Consider the following 17,401-nt stretch of genomic DNA (forward strand, 5'->3'; position numbering starts at 1 on the left):
GGGGGGGGGGGGGGGGGGAACGGGACAGAGACCTTCCCTTGAAGGACCAAATGACTCTCACTGGATGGTCCCTCTGTGGGGGGCCACAGCTCCCATCTCCCTTCCAAGGAGGGGAAGGACTCCACACTTCTAATACGGCGTATGTGACGGGAGGGAGTGGCCAGGAAGCCCAGAGATGCTGTCAAAGCCACAGAGCGCCCTCATTTCCCTGGGGCCCCCCAAATAATCCAACAGGGAGCCCCGTCCAGACACCCAAGCAGACCTCACGTCAGCCTCAAGCCAAGAGGGGACGGAGCTCTGAGAGGGCTGTGGCCCCCCAGCAAGGTGTCTTTGGACCACAACAGCCGGGGAGGCCACCACCTGGAATTGTACTCATGCTGGGGAGGGCCGCACAAGACCTGGGAGCCCTGGAAGGGCAAGACCCTGCAAGAAAACAGGAGGCGGAATATGCCAGGGAGGAACAGAACCACCCCAAACGCCACGGCCACAGAGGCAAGGGAGAAGGGACCGAAAGCCAAAGTTCCCTCCCTGCCCCGGACTCAAGCTGTGACACAGAAGCTGCAACCACACACCCTTTCACTTTGCACAACACTTCTCTGACCATCAGTCAAACGTCTGTAAGTGAGTCTCATTTTTCTATTCACGTCAGTAGTGAGTGGATAGCGAGGTCTCTAACTTGAGCACACGGGTCAGTGAAAAAACTCAAAGGTGCAGAAAGAGCATTTCCATTCTCCATCCTTAAAGCTAAATAAACAAGAGATTTTCAGTTAGAAGACAAGGAACCCCCAAATTAAACAACTTTGTTCCCGGGGGAGAGGGCGACTGGAGCTCCCGGGAGTACCCAAGACAAACGCCCACGGTCGGTCCCCCTCCGGCCGGAGTCTGGTGGGCAGGTGGGCACAGTCATTCTTGAAAGACCCCAAGCTGTCCCACGGACTCTCCAAGCGAGGGCTGCAGGACATCGGTCGAAAGCGAGTGTTCAGAAACATCTTGCCCTCAATACGGATGAATCCCAACCCATCGGCACCGTGGGGAACTGCACTCGCCCCACCGAGTGAACTCTTCACGGGTGTGCGGACGGCTGGCTGCGGGAGAGAACCGGGTGCAGGTCAAGCAACGGGACATCTTGTGCTCCCGCCTCCACGCGAGGACCGGGATGAAGCTGGGTCAAGCCGGCGTACTTGGCAAAACATTTGGAAGCAGTTTCACCGACAAGTTGCCTGTGAGAGATCCTGCACACAGAGTCCGATTTCTATTTTAGTGCCAACATCGGGAAATGAGCTTAAGACACATGTGTTTCAAGTCGGGGCGGCTGCTTTTCCAAACAGCTCAAAATAGAGACTCTTTAAAACACGCTCACACGACATCGACAAAACCAACAGGCCCTGGGTTGGGACAAGGGATTCCATTTTCTTACCAAACCCAAAGGCTTCAAAAGCTATAGAGTTTTCAACCAGACCCCATTCAATACGTTCATCAAGTAATCTGAAACCAAGCAGCTGGACCACTCACAGGGCAGCACAGACTGCCGGGCCAAGTGCAATCTTGGACGCAATTGGGCCACTAGTGGCCGTGCTGCCGATGAACCCATCGTCCTCTGTCGGGGGGTCTCCTCAGGCAATTTGTCACGGGCCTCAGCGGAGCAGAAACCACACTCAGACACTCTAATTGTGGGGTGCTCTCTCGAAGCGGTGGCCAGCCCGCTGTCTGGATGTGGCCAACATAAATCAAAGGACGTCAGCTCCCGGGCTGGTGTATTTGCTGGAGAACCGAGATCTCAAAGTAATCTTCTGACACTTGACATCGATGGAGTTCAAGGGGCCATGCGCAGGCGCGGCCGGCAGCTCCTGCTGAGACCAGGAGGAGGGGAACCTCAGAGGAGATGAGGGCTGCTTCTCTGGACTGGACGAACACCCAGGAGGCCCTAGGGACAGGCCGCCTCCCCTTTCCTGACAATCAGATCACCTGCTTTGAGCCGGCGCGGGGACAGCAGGTGCCCCGACACGCAGGTCTCGATGGCACGACAGAAGCCAACGTGCCTTTTCTGAATGTCTGCAGAACCGGGAGGAAGCTGATGGGCTGGGCTCGAGGAGGGAAACGCTCCTGCCCGAGGGCCAAGAGGAAACACACGGCAAAGCCCCGCCATAAACCAGAGAGGTCAAGGGCCTTCATCAGCCGTCATCTATCATGCCCTCAAGAGAACAACTCCCCAGGACTTCTAGAAAGGAGGAAGAAAGAGCTGGGTGCTGACACCCACGCAAGCAAGGCCCCCTGCCCGCAGGTGCTGTGATGCATCCTGGGAAGCGTGTCCCCCGACCGCCCCCCCCCCCAGGGCAGCTGGGGTACCATGTGCCAAGGCTGCCTGCTTCGTTCCAAAACGCCCGTTTTCACCAGGAATCGGTTTACCTTCAGGAAAACTGAAGTCGGGAAAGCCGCCCCTCCCTCTCCATCCTTCCTGAAACTCCATGGGCCTAAGCGGAAAAGCTGCTCTGCCGCAGCAGGAGGTAGATGAAGACGACGGGTGCCTTCCAGGCCGTCCTGGGGGAACGCTCGGCCGGGGTCTGTCCTGTATTGGGACGCCTCCATCCCGGGGGGGCAGGAAGTGGCTGCCTCATCCGTGCACCCCAGGCTCAGCTCCGCAGTGGGCACTCTGGACACCCCGGAAACGTGGGGAAGCAGAGAGCAATCTTTACAAGGCTCATGGCTCTGTGCCAGGTCCCGGGGTGGGGCCGGGGGGGGGTGCACGGCCAGGACGACACAGTAACTGAGCGGCGCCTGCTCCGTGGCCGGGGAGCCCCAGGGCTGCGGGTGGGGAGGCCAGGCCAGTGAGAGCTGCTCTGGGGGGGCCGGCAGGGCCCCGCAGTGCTGGGCGGGGTCGGCCTTATGACCAGACACTCTGACCCACAGTCAACCCTCCCTGCGATCCTCAGGCGGGAAGGGAGAGCCGAGGCCTGTCAGCAAAGCCTTGCCCTGGAGCCCGGCTCTCAGCTGCGCTTGGCTGGCTTCCTCCGTCAGGGGCCGGGTGGCTTCGAGCAGCTTCCTAACTACGAGTCTGTTCTTCTCGTCTGCGGGATGGGGAGGACAGAAGGCAAGCGCCTAGATACGGACAACACAGGGGAGGGCTGAAGCGCACACAGAGGGAAGTTTCTAGAGCAGGCTGCTTTGGACAGGCACACGGAAGGGGGTGTGAGATTTTTCTGGTGGTTTTTATTGGTGGACATCGGATGGCAAGGCCGTGGTAGAGGAGAAAGAGGAGACAGCGAGGGGGCCGTATCGACAAGTCACAGAAAGAAAGAAGGAAAAAAGGATGCCGGGAAAGGAAGAAGGGAGGCAGAACGAAAGCTCTACATTTGGGGATCCTCACTTCATCTCCTCCCCTTGTGTGTTTGCTTCAGTACCACCACCTCCAGATCCGCCCCAGGGCCCCTCCGGGCTTGGTCACGCCAAGCGAGGCAGAGGCGAACCAGAAAAAAACGACTTGCCGCAATACGCCTGAGCAGCTGGGGCTGGCTGCCAGAGGCACGGGCTGCCGTCCACCCGGAAGGCCCGGAGCGGGGACTCCTCCAGGGTCAGCTGGGCCTGAGAGCACGGGACCCAGTTTGGAGCAGCGTTCCCTCCGCCCTCTCTCCCAGTGCCGACCCGGAGCAGAGGACGGCGACTCCCGAAGTGCCCAGTCACCCTCCGGCCGCCCTCCGAGGCACGGCCTCCCCGGGAGTCCTCCTCCCCAGGAAGGTCAGACATCGCCACCAAAATGTAAAAAAAGGCAGATGGCCCTGCAGCTCTTGGATAAATATGAATAAGCACTGCCAAGCTGACTGCAAACTACCCACCAATCTGCTAAGTCCCCATAAACACAAATCGCTCTGTGTTCACCAGGGTGTCGTCTTGCCTACGGGCCCAGGGCCAGACCCATGTGCTTTTCAAACATCAACACGAGTTTTGTACAAGTAAATCTAATCTTTGACAACTACAGCCTAAGGACATTTTATCACAGTCGGCAAGGTTCTTTTTTGGCACTTGATTTTCTATTTGGTGATCGAGATCACTTCCCAAGGCGAGTGTGGCCGGAAGTTCTGACAACGTTGATCAGAAGTGACCCTTCACTCAGATCAGAGAGATGTGATTAGGGTCATTTAGTCAAAAGGCAGAAGGCCGTAATTTAAGCCAAACAGGTTCAGATGGTGCTGACTTAGGAGAAGAAGAAATCTAGACTCGTTAATTTTTAAAAGAACGGCAGAAAGAACAGGAAGGAGCCGATGAGGTACACAGTATATGCTATGTCACGGCGTGTGGTTTCTCCGGCTTATACAAACAGGAGGAAATCAGCTAGGGTGGCTTTAACGGGCTCTCTCGGGAGGATGTGAGGCGGCGTCCTGAACGATCTGGGAAAAACGGCGGTGGGGAGGGGGGTGCCTGGAGATCCCGACCCCCAACGGTTCCCAATAACAGTCCATCGGCAGTCACCAAAGCCACCCGGTTCCTACGGTTTATCTTCTGGATAAATGAGTTCTTAAATGCCCTCCACCAACGAAAGCAAAGCCCTCTGTAACATCCTCGGGAGGCAGATAACAAGTGGTACCGGAAGGCAAGAACAGAGAGAGCCAACGCCTTCGGCCCAGGTCTAAATCCAACTGTCTGGGCAAAGAAAGCCAATTAAAGGTGCGCAAGGCTGGCCGAGGTGTCTCGGAGAGACTGCTAAGACGATAACCAGCAGAGCTCTAGATAAAATAAAAGCTAAGAAAAAATAAAATCAAAGCGACTCGTAAGGCATGATGGAGAGAAAAATGAATGAACCTGAGGCCTTTAGAAGATGAGCTTGGCGAGCCTGGTAATGTGCTGATGAGGGAGGTGAGCGCCACGTGGTCGCTCCCGGGCTGCAGGCCGGGGCGGCTCAGTGGGCGACGCAGCCACCACCAGGGAGGCAGAAAGCCCGAGCAAGCGGAGATCACTATGCTGGCTTTGGACACTCTGACGCACAGAGACACTGGGTAAATGGACCCAGAGCTGGTCGGGCTGGGAGCTGAGGGACAGAGAGAGTAAGTGATGCCCTCGTAAAGTCCCAGCCCGCTGAACAGACACACAGGTGTAAAGGGCCAGTGTGTGCTCCCAGGAGCGCCATGATGACAGAGAGAGGGGACCTCAGGAAACCAGGGAGGGGTGCATTCTCAGGTGAAGGCATGCGGAAGACAAGGCCCGAGGGTGTCTTCTGCACTTGGAGACACGGTCCAGGGACGGTGGCCGAGGCCAGAGGAAGGGACTGGGGACATAGTGGGCAGTAAGGAGAGGATGCCACAGAGAGGGAAAAGCTGAAACCCGGATGAAACCCCGAGCGGACTGCGGTCGGCACAGCAAGCCCAGCCCAACTTGGGAGGTCAGAGGTCCCCAGATTTGAAGACTGGGGTATTATATACTTATATATATATACTGTATTATTCTCTACTGAAAATAGAACTACGTTACTTTCTAATGGCATATAATTGCCATAAACAAAGAAACCCCTCAAATGATACAAGAGCAAAGTCTTGTTAACCCATCGAGAGTTTGATGAACCACCTTCCAGACACATCCACGACCATCTGACTTTCCGTTTTCGTGTCTGAGTTTACCTCTCCAGCCAAGCTGAAATAAGAGAACTAAATCAGTGTCATCCTATGGGCCATATGGCCAATTGGAAAATGTCTATTTACTCCAATTTACAACCATGTACTGAGCCTCGACACACCCTTGATGGGCACTGGGCACGTGGTCCTTGGGGACCCACCAGCCAGTGTATGAGGTGAGGTGACAACCGGCACCCAGCGCACTAGCCGGCCACCTCCCTTCTGTGGCCCTAAGTTTCCCAAATCAAAAACAAGGAGGTGAGAGTCTAGGTTAGTGATTTTCAAACCTTTTTTTTTAATATTTTTAGTTGTAGAAAACTATTTTCAAACAAAACTTTACACAGATGTGGTACCTGGGTGTGTGCGGGCAAAGATGGAACTACTCTGGTGGCAGATGGGGAGGCCGGTGAGGCCAGCCCCCTCCCCACCTCCCCAGGAGCTTCAAAACACTGAGCGGGAAACCTCCACGCTAGAGGAGCTGGCTTTCCTCCAGTGACCCTCTCTGACCGCGTCCACGAGTGCTGTCTCAGCAGTGACCTCGGCACTTGGCCTGGGTGCCTGGCTTCTCTCGGGGACAACATTTCAGCTGCCACCGTGGAGCGCTTCAACTGCTCCGCCCACGGTGGCGGGAGGGAGGGGAACCCACCGTTTGTTTCGAACGCTATTTGCGTTTCCACAGCGTTTTTCTTAGGTACTCTTTTTAATGTTATGAAACCAGAAGTGCCGGATCTCGTGAGCCACCCGGGGAAGTGCTGCCTCTCTGAGCTGGGTGGGGGTGGGGAGGGGACACGGCCTCAGCAGCACCTGGACAGCCCGGCAAGTTCACCCCGTCCTGGAGGCTCAGGCAGCATTTGGCGTGGCTCAGTGCAAACACACACTGAAAGGAAAAGGGGATTCTGAAATCCCCGTGGCTTTTGTCCTGCGACTTCTGCTGGCCGCCCTCTCCCCGGGGTTTCCACCAGGAACGTCAGCAGCATTACCCGGTGCAAAGGCTGAGGAGCTGGGGGGTTGAGAAGGGAAGAAATACAGCCGGTGGTTCTCCCCGACCACACGTCGGGGAGTCCTGCTTCTTGGTACACTTAGCAGCTACTTTACTTACCTGGCCTTTTTCAAGTTCGTTTTCTCCACGTACCCCGTTGACTCTTATTTGCATGCAGATGCTATTCTAACACAAAACCTTTCACTCCGACGCTCCTCTATTCTGGATGCACCCAGAACCATCTACCAAAGGGAAGACGGAGCGCCGAGCGGCCAGACGGGCTTTCCCTCGCACTGCACGGCCCCGGGCCCGATGAGGCCGGACGGCTCGTCATCTGTCACCGGGGACGTAACCACACGAACTTGGAGAGACTCTGGGGCAGACGAGCATGCACGTGTGCCGAATGAACTTAAGGTCACTGCACTGTACCTGTTCTTCCCGGCAGGGCTGGGGCTGCAGGAACCACCCCGGGGGTGGCCGCCCTCCACCCCTCAGCCTCTCCCCAGTGTGGCTCGTCTCCGCCGTGGTGAGGCCGTCGTCGTCGTCGTCACTCCCCGGAGCACAGGAACCCACACACAAACTACAGCCACAGAAAGCAGGTGCGGAGAGACCCGACGGGTGTCCTTTACGGGGAGCCACGCTCTGCCCCAATCTACCCACGCGGCTGCCTTTCTGCTCTCCATGCACCTGGCGGTGGGGGTGACGGAGGAGATGAGAACGCGAGCAGCTGGAGGAAACCAGGCTGGGGTCAGCACACGGTGCCCGCCCTCCGGCCGTGCCTCCACCCGCCGTGCGCACCCGGGACGTCTCTTTGCCAGGCTCAGCTTCCATCAGGCGACAGCACCGGGCCTCCTCACCCGCAACCGGCCTTCGAACTCCTAAACACAAGGACCTTCAGCTAAAATTCACACTGAGCACGGCCAGTGGTTTGGGTTTGAGTGTGGGCTCTGCCCCTGGGCAGCTCCGTGACCTTCCGTGAGAGCCTGGAAACTTCCCTGATGCTTCGGGGCCTGTGTTTTCCCATCTGTGAAATCCAGAGATGATTACCCACCCCACCGGGATGCCGTGAGGTGGAATAAAATAATGGCGGCTGCAGAGCACCGAGCGCTGTGCCTAACATAAAGCCAGCCACCACTCCTGCTATTACTGTCGTCATCAGCACCGCCCGGCACAGGCAAGGTCGTAGGCGAGGCGTCAGTGGGGACGCCACCACCCAGGGTCTCTGGTTCTTTAGGAGGAGCGGGGCCCTCGGCCACGCACGGAGGCAGGACGGAGTGAGGAAGGTACTGTGGGAGGGGAGGGGGGCCTGGGAAGGTCACAGAGGGGCAGGCGGCCCGGCTGGGCCTTGGAAGGTGGGCAGGATGTCGACAGGCGGAAGGAGAGGAACGAGCAAGCCCAAAGGCCCCGGAACGTGGGAGCCCTCGCTTCCAGAGGGGACCCCGGCGTCCCGAGCACGGGGAGCCTGGCGCATCTGGGCCGAGGCCGAGTCTGTCTGGTACTGGGCTGTGGGACCCATCGTCGCCAAGAGCCCCGGGGTGCCTGTCAGGGTGTGGAGGCCTCGTTCCAAATGCGCCGGGATGCAGGGAAGATCACGAGCACCCCCCAGAGACCTGGGAACCGTGAGAGGTCTGCAGGGCCGGCCACGTGAGGGACGGGAGGGCGCATGAGCAGGGCTGTGGAGCTGGGAGTGACGGAAAAACCGCAGTGGAGATGTGAGACTGGGGGAAGAGGTCTGAGGCAGGAGGTGCAGAGGAGGAGAAGTCGGTGCGGACCCAGCCAGGAGGGCTGCCGCTGACGAGGAAGAGATCTCAGGCGAGGTGAGGCCCGCCGTGGTGCGGGCACCGCAAATAAAGCTTCGAGCTTTCACAGCCAGGGAGGGTGACGCTTTCTTCACAGCTCACCCCGGACTTCAGGGTTCAGCCCAGATTTCCCACCTCCCACCCCAGCCCCCGCTGGGATGATGCAGGCCGTGAAGACGGCGCTCGGGACACCTGGGAGACGCCGGGGCTGATGCGTGGGGTGGGGCTGGGGGGGGCAGATTCTCCCAGCGGGACCTCCACCTTTTCTGACCTTGGCCTTTCTGGCCAACAGTTATCTCGAACTTATTCCCAACATAAAATACATCACACGTTTGTTTTTAGCCTGCGTCAGGAATACTAGGGCGCCAGACCGATTCTGTTGCTTTCGTGTATTCTATCGGACCTGCCACCAGAGTCCCCAGTCGGCCTCCGAGAAGCCCTCGGGCAGGTGCTCTGTGCCGCCACGGCGGTGACCAAGGAAGACACTGTCCCTGTCCTTGCCTCTTGTAAGGGAGCCTGAGGGGCTCCGCCGTCACGTGGAGTACTCAGGATAAAGGCCCCTAACACTCACGAGACCAATTTCTTTTTGATTAAAAAATCAATGTCCAAAAGCTCTGAAACGACTCTGATCCATGACAGACTTCGAGACAAGCAGTGTTTCCACACTGATCAGCTCTCCCACTTGAGGACATGACAACCCATCAGTAACCACGGCCACGACGTGACTATGCGCACAGTGCCCCCCGCCTTTCGAATCTCACCATTGAAGAGGCACCTGGCGGTGGGCCACGTGGCCCACGCTCGTCCATTCCATGTGCGCGGCACCTGCCACGTGCGGGGCACTGTGTCCGGGCGAGGGGACTTAACTGGGGAGGAAGCACGACGAACCCCACACGAGGGCTGCTGCCACTCGTCGGAGGCATCATCGTGCACAGGAGTCAGAGCTCCAGGGAGGCAGGGACCCGAGCTGAGCCGTGAGCGAAGCGTATGGACGAATAAGGCAGAGCGCAGGAAGTGGCAGGGAGGGGACAGACCGGAGGCTCCACAGAGGTCGGCAAGGCTGGAGACGGGCTTGGGGTCGGAAGGAGCCGGATTTGTCCCGCAGGCTGCAGGGAGATGTTGAACAATCCGAAGCGGGACCAAGCTCCGCGCTGGAGCCGGACCGTCCTGCGTCTATAACCTCACGTTCCGGATGGGGAAGAGGTCCACAAAGACATCTGCTCCGGACCAGCAGGCTCTATCGGTCTCCAGAGCTCAGCCCGGGTCCTTCACGGAGGCAGACGAGGCGGAGTGACAGCGGGGGCTCTGTGACAGAGACCAGCTCGGACCCAGGCTCCGTCGCGCACCGGCATGGCGACGGGGCGTCGGGAAGCGCCCTGGCCTCATCCCCCCTGGGAGGATCCAGTAAAAGGCCAAGCGAAGCTCAGAAGAGGTATTTGGAAAATGCTGCTAGTTTTCTCTTAGGTGAGTCACGAGGCAGGTTTTTTTGTTCAATCAACCAGGAGCTCAAACACTTTCAGGTTTTCTTTCCTTGTGGAAAAGAGCTTTGCATTCTAAGTAATAAATAAATGCCCTGCAAACAAGCTCGTGGAACAAAACAAGGAAAAGCACTGAACTCAACCTTCTTCTTAGAAGAAGAGAGAACTAAGGTCAACTGAGGAAATTTTACAAAAATATTAAGTTCTGACTTCAAGTGCATCGTTATGAATTGCAATCACCGAGTGCTGTGATCACTTGTGCAAAATGACACACGCGAGCAGGAACCACTTTGTATCCGGAAGCATCCCTGCACCGTCTGCCAGGGCCTCTGGTTCACATGTCGACAGTTCACCCAGCTCCACGTTTCTGTGGGACACCCACCAGCCTCGGCAGCCACCGGGCCCGAGACGGCCTGGACCCTCCTCCCAGGACGGCACCTCGGGGGCCAACGCCACAGAGGCACTTTGGAGGATTACTGTTCAGGGGCCTTACTCCGGGGAAACGATGTTTCCCGAAAACGTTCTAGAAAGTAGGGGTGCCTGAGTGGCTTAGTCGGTTTAGCACCTGACTTCGACTCAGGTCATGATCTCACGGTTCGTAGGTTCAGGCCCCGCGTCGGGCTCTGCTTCAGATTCTGTGTCTCCCTCTCTCTCTGCCCTTCCCCCACTCATACTCTCTCTCCCAATAAATAAATAAATAGATAAATTTTTTCAGCATTCTAGAAAGTACACTTCTGCAGCCCTCACGCACGGCTGTTGAAGCAACCGGCTCGGGCACTTGCTCCGATGAACAAGGAGGCTCTGAGGGGCTCACGACCACGCTGGCGCTCTCTGCCTTGTAATTCCTGTTGGCCCAGCTCAGCAGCACCCCCGCCATCATTTACCGGGCACCGTACTTTGAACCCTGCACGGTGCCTCCTGTTGTTTTATGGGATCATCTCATTCAATCCCTGTAACAGGGAGGCGGCTCCTGCCGTCATTCACGTTTTACAGACGGAGGGACGTGAGATCAGGGACCGTCCCCAAGGTCGCCGGGCCGGCCGGTGGCAGTCAGGCCAGGGCCTCGGGCCACCTGGCTCCAGGGCCCGAGCTCCCAGTGTCTGTCCCGCAAAATGCAGCAAGTCGCCTCCCCTGCGTCTCGCCGCTTGTTCCAGAAGGACGGGGAGGTCGGCAGTGCCCGTGGCATCCGAATGTCACATGCGGTAGTGCCGCCTCAGAGCCGCCACCGTAACCCGGGAGGGGCGTCTCCCGAAGGCCGGCGGCTCCTCCCGGCCCCGGCTCCCAGGCTGGGCCCGCAGTGCAGGTACCGGCAGCATCTGGGGCCCAGCACTTCCTGGGTTCCCATCTGATCCGCCCCCGAACCCCGGGGGCCTGGCTGTGTCCCCACCCCGGCGCGGGAAGCCCTTCCCAGCGCCGCCGCGTCTCCCCTGGTCGGCCAGCAGCAGGGCGGCGCGGAACCGAAGGTGAAAGTATCTGAAAGCCAAGACTATAGACTGTATACACATAGCAATTTGTTACTGTGAAAAACCATCTGTTTCTCGGTATTACAATCCTCAGAGGGCAAATTATAGCTAGCGTTCAACATAAAACATCAATTTAAACCATCAACTATTCATAATTTCAATTCTTTATTGGAAACCAAGGACATAAATGTCAGGGAATAAAGCAATATTTCTTTTATTAACTGTTCCATTCATCTGGCTATTAAATAAAACCAGGGCCCCAATAAATGGCAGGAGTCCTTGCCTGACAGCCACACCAAATAGCTCTATAATTCTCAGACGGTTTAAAACAACGAAAACTGCATTATTTGAAAAGTTAGAAACTTTAATATATAATAAAATTAAGATTAATGCGACCTTAATACCTTGCGAAACTGTTTGCAGTGCCCTCGTATTCAAATGTATTTCTTCTCGCACGCACGTTTTATTTTTAACAGTGTTCATTTTGTCCTGAGAACGCACCGGTTTTACGACCAGGTTCTGCGGATGCCAAGCACCCCCAGCATTTTTCACTGATGTCTAGCTTTCCCAGGCGGGGGCCACCTCCCGCGGCGGGGCCTGCGCCATGTGAAAGTGCGGCGGTCGGGCGGGGGTGGGGGTGGGGGGCGGCGCATGGCCTTGAAAACCCAGTCCCATGGGACACTCATGAAAACGGTTAAGTAAAAACAGCCCAATACGGTACAGGGCATGTTGCTGTCGGGAGCAATTTTTTTTAATGTTTATTTTTGAGAGAGAGAGAGAGAGAGAGAGAGACACACACACACACACACACACACACACACAGACAAAGAATGAGCGGGGGAGGGGCAGAGAGAAGAGCCCAAAGGGGGCTCTGTGCTGCCAGCAGCAAGCCCGAGGCGGGGCTCGACCTCACGACCTGAGCCGAAGTCGGAAGCTCAACCGACTGAGCCACCCAGGCGCCCCACGAGCAATTTTTTTAAGAGGACAATCTGAGCATTTGAGAATGAAGGCCACAAAAGAGGGAAGAAAATATTTACTGAGCACCCTTTGTGCACGAGGACCTGCACACCCAACCATCCTGCAGTGTGGGTACAACGTATGGATTAGGAAACAGGTTTAGAAAGGTGAACCACCCGCTCGCCCTACTCCTGGGAGGCGCACCTATGCGCTAACCGGCAAGGAAGTCAGGACAAATTAAGACGCGGGGCCCACGCCCAACACCTTCCAGTCCACTGGCCACGATGACTCCTAAGTGGCTGTTGAGCGTGAACAACAGCAACAGGTGTGGGGCGTCAGGGGCACCAAGAGACTTCACGTCTCAGCCCACAGAGGGAGGGAGGGACGGCCGCCGGTGGGGGCAGCAGGCCAGGCTCCCGGGGGATGAGGCTGCCCATGGGCTTGCTTTTGCTTTTTCTTTTTCAAGGTTTGCTTTCTAAAACAGAGGCTGCCACCCTCAGAATAATCGCTTTAAGGAGAATACATGTGACAGCATTCAAGAGTTCATATCCGGAACACCTACAGTCCACACCGCGTCCGGGCAGAGCCACATTCTCTGGGCCGCGCCGTCTGGGTGATGGGAGCACTTTGGGGAACCGCGGTGTCCGCAGCGCTGCCATTGGGATGAAGGGCGAGGCCAGCAGGGGCTTCTCCGCCCAGGAGCACAGAGCAGACCTTACTCCTGCTTTTTGCGGACGCTGACAACCCTCCCAACTCTGGAAGAAGAGAAATCTCTGAGGGCAAACCCTTTTTTATTGGTGTGTTATTGGCCATAGCTGACTCATACCTTTTAGCCTGAAATGCAGGTAATAAAGAGAAAATCCAGCCATCGGCAGGCAAGAAGATACCTGCACAGATATACTTGCATAAGCCTCTCGGGGTTCGGTTTTCTTCCTTTCCTGCCACTTTCAGATTGCAGGTCATTCTGGTGAATACAGAAAACAATTGCCGACTTTCCCTCCTGCGAATGTGACCAGGCAACACTCCTGGTTTCATTAGAGTCTCGAGACTCGAGACTTCAGAGTTCCTGACATCTGTATCCACGACTTAGAGACCACTCAGAATCTTCTAGATGTAATTTCTATAAACACGCATCTGTCAAAGAGAGTGACGGAGAGCCCCTCCTGGGAATGGCCCGCCACCCTCGTTCGGCCACTAAGCAATTGGTGGTTCCGTGAAGCTCAGGCCAGACTCGCTGTCTGTGTCCTGAGTTGATCTCCATCATTTATCAAACCGATATTCCGGGGCCTGCTTCGTGCCAGGCACTATGGCGGATACAGAAACGAAACAAGTGTTTGTATTCACGGAACTTACATCCTAATGGGGAAACATAGGTGTCGAACAGAGAGGTGATGTGTCAGGAGACAGTTAAATGCAATGGAGAAAACACAGCCGAGTAAAGGAGGGGGGCTGGGGGCCATAGTGCCGGGTCAGGATTCCCGAAAAGGAGCAGGGGAGTGTTCGCGCCACAGACCTACCCTTGCTCAGCTCCTGGAGCAAGTGAGGGGGTGTCTGTAGCACCCCCTAGGCCAAGCCGGCCGTTCACACGTTAATTTTCTGTTTATTTTCAAAATTCCAAGACACAGAGTATAACTTGGTGGCTCAAAAATCAGAAAACAAAAACTCTGGCATTTAAGTACCGAGAAAATTGTATCCAAAGGCTGGATTAGGAGAGAGGAGAGAAAGGACCAGTGCACTCATCTTGGGGAGAAAGCCCTGAACGATGCAGGGAGCTGTGGCTTCCGGGACCTCCCGGACCACAGAGTTAACCCTGAGGACTGGCTGGCAGGGGAACGTACACAGTGAAGAGCTGACGAAGGGCACAGGGAGGCCATCGACATCACAGCAGCTGTCCCTCGGGTCAGAAGAGGGGAGAAGCCAAAGTCTCAGGGCCTGCCCGGGGACCAATCTACCACTTGCTCTCCATTGTCATTTTCCGCTCCAGTGCCAGGCAGAGAACTGGTCTGATCTGCTAACACAGAAGTGCTTACTCTGTAAGGTCTTGTATTCTTGAGAGGCAGCAGGATAGAAGCCCTTTTTTTATCGCGATGTTAATCACACTACCCTCGGCCTGGAGCGCCCCCGTGGGTCCCTGCTTCACGAGCTTAGGGCTGGACCAAAGCCCCTCCATTCAGCCGGTGAGTCCCTGCTCACTGCACTCCCGCACCTCCCACTGGGCCTGGCATCCACAGACTGCCCAAAACACACTGGCTGAATGAACACAATGAGTGAGGACATAAGAAACCGGGGCCCGGTGACGGGGGACAATCTTGCCCAAACACACAGGCTGATTAAGGACCACTGGGGAGTCAATCCCGAGGAATCTTCTCTTTGGAGCTGTTTCTGAGTTGCTATTCTATGGGCGAGACCCTAGACATGATCTTTTTAACCCAACACTTGATTTATAATAGTACACTGATAATTAATTATAAGGCTTATCTGACTGCAATTCAAAATCCAATAACATCAATTTCTCACGCTATTGCATTAACTCGGGCTTCTGCCAAACATTCAAACTTCTAAGCACTACCAAATTCAAACTAGGTTCTGCCTCTGTGTGAGATAACCTGCTCAGGGGGAGAGCCCCCGGGGTCTCCCCGTCAAGCCCCTCTTCTCTCCAGGGGCCCTGGACACCGGCCTGCCCCAGGGGGCCCCCGCCTGCTCCTACAGCCCAGAACCCAATTTTCCAGCCTCACAGGCTAGGGCACGCCGGTGTCTCTCCACTCGTCACCTGGAACATTTTCTGAGTAGTAAAAGCACTCCTCCTCTGAGAGCTTACATCTGTACGGCTTGTCCAGGAGCTAAGTCCCTCTGCAATTAAATGGGCACTCCCGGCTTTATGGGAAAGGGCGGGTAGCCCCTCTGTAACTTGTAATCATCAGTCATTATTCCCCCCACCAGAAGATCCAGCCAGCTAGTCGGCTGGTATTTACTGAGCACCTATTACATCCCAGGCTCTGTGCTGGGGGCTGGAGGTGCAGCCGTGAAATGACCATAAAGGGTCCCTTTGCTCTCCTGGGACTAATGTTCCAGTCTGTCTGCGTAGACAGGCAGAAAAGGGAAACAATATGCGAGACAACGTGTGCCAGTGTCGCAGAATAAGGACCTGAGCCTGGGGTGTGAGCGCTGGGGACTCCCGGGGCCAGGGCGGGGGCAGGGGGAAAAAACGGCAGGGCACAGCCTGGGGCAGGTGCTGGGCTGGCACCGGCCGTGGCTCAGTGAGCGAGGCCCAGGGTGCCCCTCTCACGGGGTCCTGTGGCCCAGGTGAAGGTGGCTGTAGGGTCTGAGCTGCGTGGGTTAAGGGGAAGTGAAAAGCAAGAAAGGAAAAGCGTATTCAAATTCTAGTTTCGGTATCCACTCAAGGGAGCCGAGGCTAATTTAAACAATTCTCTGTAATGTGAGTTACGGTGACTTCTGTTTCCTCCGAACTGCGATGCGCGGGACAGGTGTACAAAGCGGGACGCGGGATGCGCACACCTTGGGTGTGATGAGGCGCGGCAGACGGACCGACGCGAGTTTAGAGCGTGTCGGCCCGTGTGATCACGCCACCGTCCTAAATGCCACAACGCCGCCACGATCACACTAGTCCTCGGCTCCTTCGTGGCTGCCCGGAAAGAGTAAGGGAAGGCTGATCTCGGAATGCTCATTACAGCTCTCTGGAAAGCCCTCGGGCTATCATTTCTACAAGTTTTGGCTTTTAGGGGAAATTCATTTCAAACGCCTGCTCCCGTCTGGGTTTTTAAATTAAAATTGCTCTGCATATTTTTGGCTCCCAATCCCCATCTCTCAGAGACCAACCTTTCTTCTCTTTGATTCAGAGTATTTAAAAGAATACTGCACTGGGAAAATTCGCTCTCCGACTTGGGGAAAAAAAAAAAAAAAAAACCAACGAAAAACCAGAACTCTTCCATTGCTGTAAGAGAATATCATAAAAAAATGTTTATATTTACAAGGCAAATGATAGATTGGGGGGAAATGTCTGTAATTCATAAGAGAGGAAGAATTAAATACCATTCACTCGGAAAGCCAGTGAGAACCAAGACAAGGCAAGCAACTTGCGAGAAAAATGGGCAACGAAGGTCAAGAGGCAGTTTACACGAGAGACGCCACGGGCTGAGACACGCCAAAGGACCAACCTGACTGCTGACTGATGAAATGTGAACTTGAAGCAATATATATATATTTTTTACCAGTGGAAGACGTAACAGCAGACACATGGCCAGTACTGGTGGGGGTGTGAGGAAAAGGACAGTCCCACTGTCTCTTCTGTGACCTGGTGAGGAGTGACAACTGAGGGGATGCCATTTTGATGACTGAGAGAACCAGCAAAAGGAAACCACATGCGAGTCTTACGGCCCAGTGATTTCGCACCTAAGTAAATCCATCCGCAAGCAGTCCCTGCACCAAGGGTCAAGGGCTCATGTACAAAGATGCCCGCCGCAGCATGGACTTGTTCCACGGACATTTATGTGCCACCTACTGCGTGCAACACACTCTTCCCTGTGCCTGAGTGACCTTGTGAACAAAAGAGAAGATCCTGGTCTTTACGTTCAGATAGGGGAAAACAACCATCAAAATAAATAGGCACATGCTATGTAATTAATAGTGGTGACCTCAGAAACATGGGACAGAGAGGGGACTTTACCTTTTTCTTAGGTTATGCGAATCTGCAAATGGCTTCATGTTTATGAGCATGTTAATTTTGTGATAGAACATTTTGTAAATAAAAGAGCCCCTGCCACACAATGGCTAACAGCTAGTTGACTTCGGGAGGGTCTCTCTCTGTGTCCCACGGATCGGGGGCAGCTGACCACCTTCATCTGCCACAGTCACCACGGCAGGAAAGGCAAGAGCCACTTGAAAACCTCCCCCGTCCACGCCCCAAAACGCTCCCTCTTGGTGGCTGAACCCCAGGACCTGAAAACACTCCCTCTTCCCTCCTGTCCTTTCCATTTGTGTATTACACATGTAATGTACAAATGCATCCTTATTATACGATTTAAGAAAGACTGAGGAATAAAATAGCAAAAGCCCCTCCTTGCCCTTCTGAGCTGTCACCACGGCCACCAGCTCTCCTGACACAAAA

The 17,401-nt window shown here is 55.5% G+C and overlaps 1 protein-coding gene across 3 annotated transcripts in view; it reads right to left on the bottom strand.

Annotated features, from left to right (window-relative positions):
• CUX1 (cut like homeobox 1) overlaps window positions 1–17,401 on the bottom strand; it is a 365,928-nt gene that overhangs the window by 223,545 nt on the left and 124,982 nt on the right. The gene's annotated exons all lie outside the window — the stretch shown is intronic.

The sequence above is a fragment of the Panthera uncia genome, chromosome E3, assembly GCF_023721935.1.
Source record: "Panthera uncia isolate 11264 chromosome E3, Puncia_PCG_1.0, whole genome shotgun sequence".
NCBI lineage: Eukaryota > Metazoa > Chordata > Mammalia > Carnivora > Felidae > Panthera > Panthera uncia.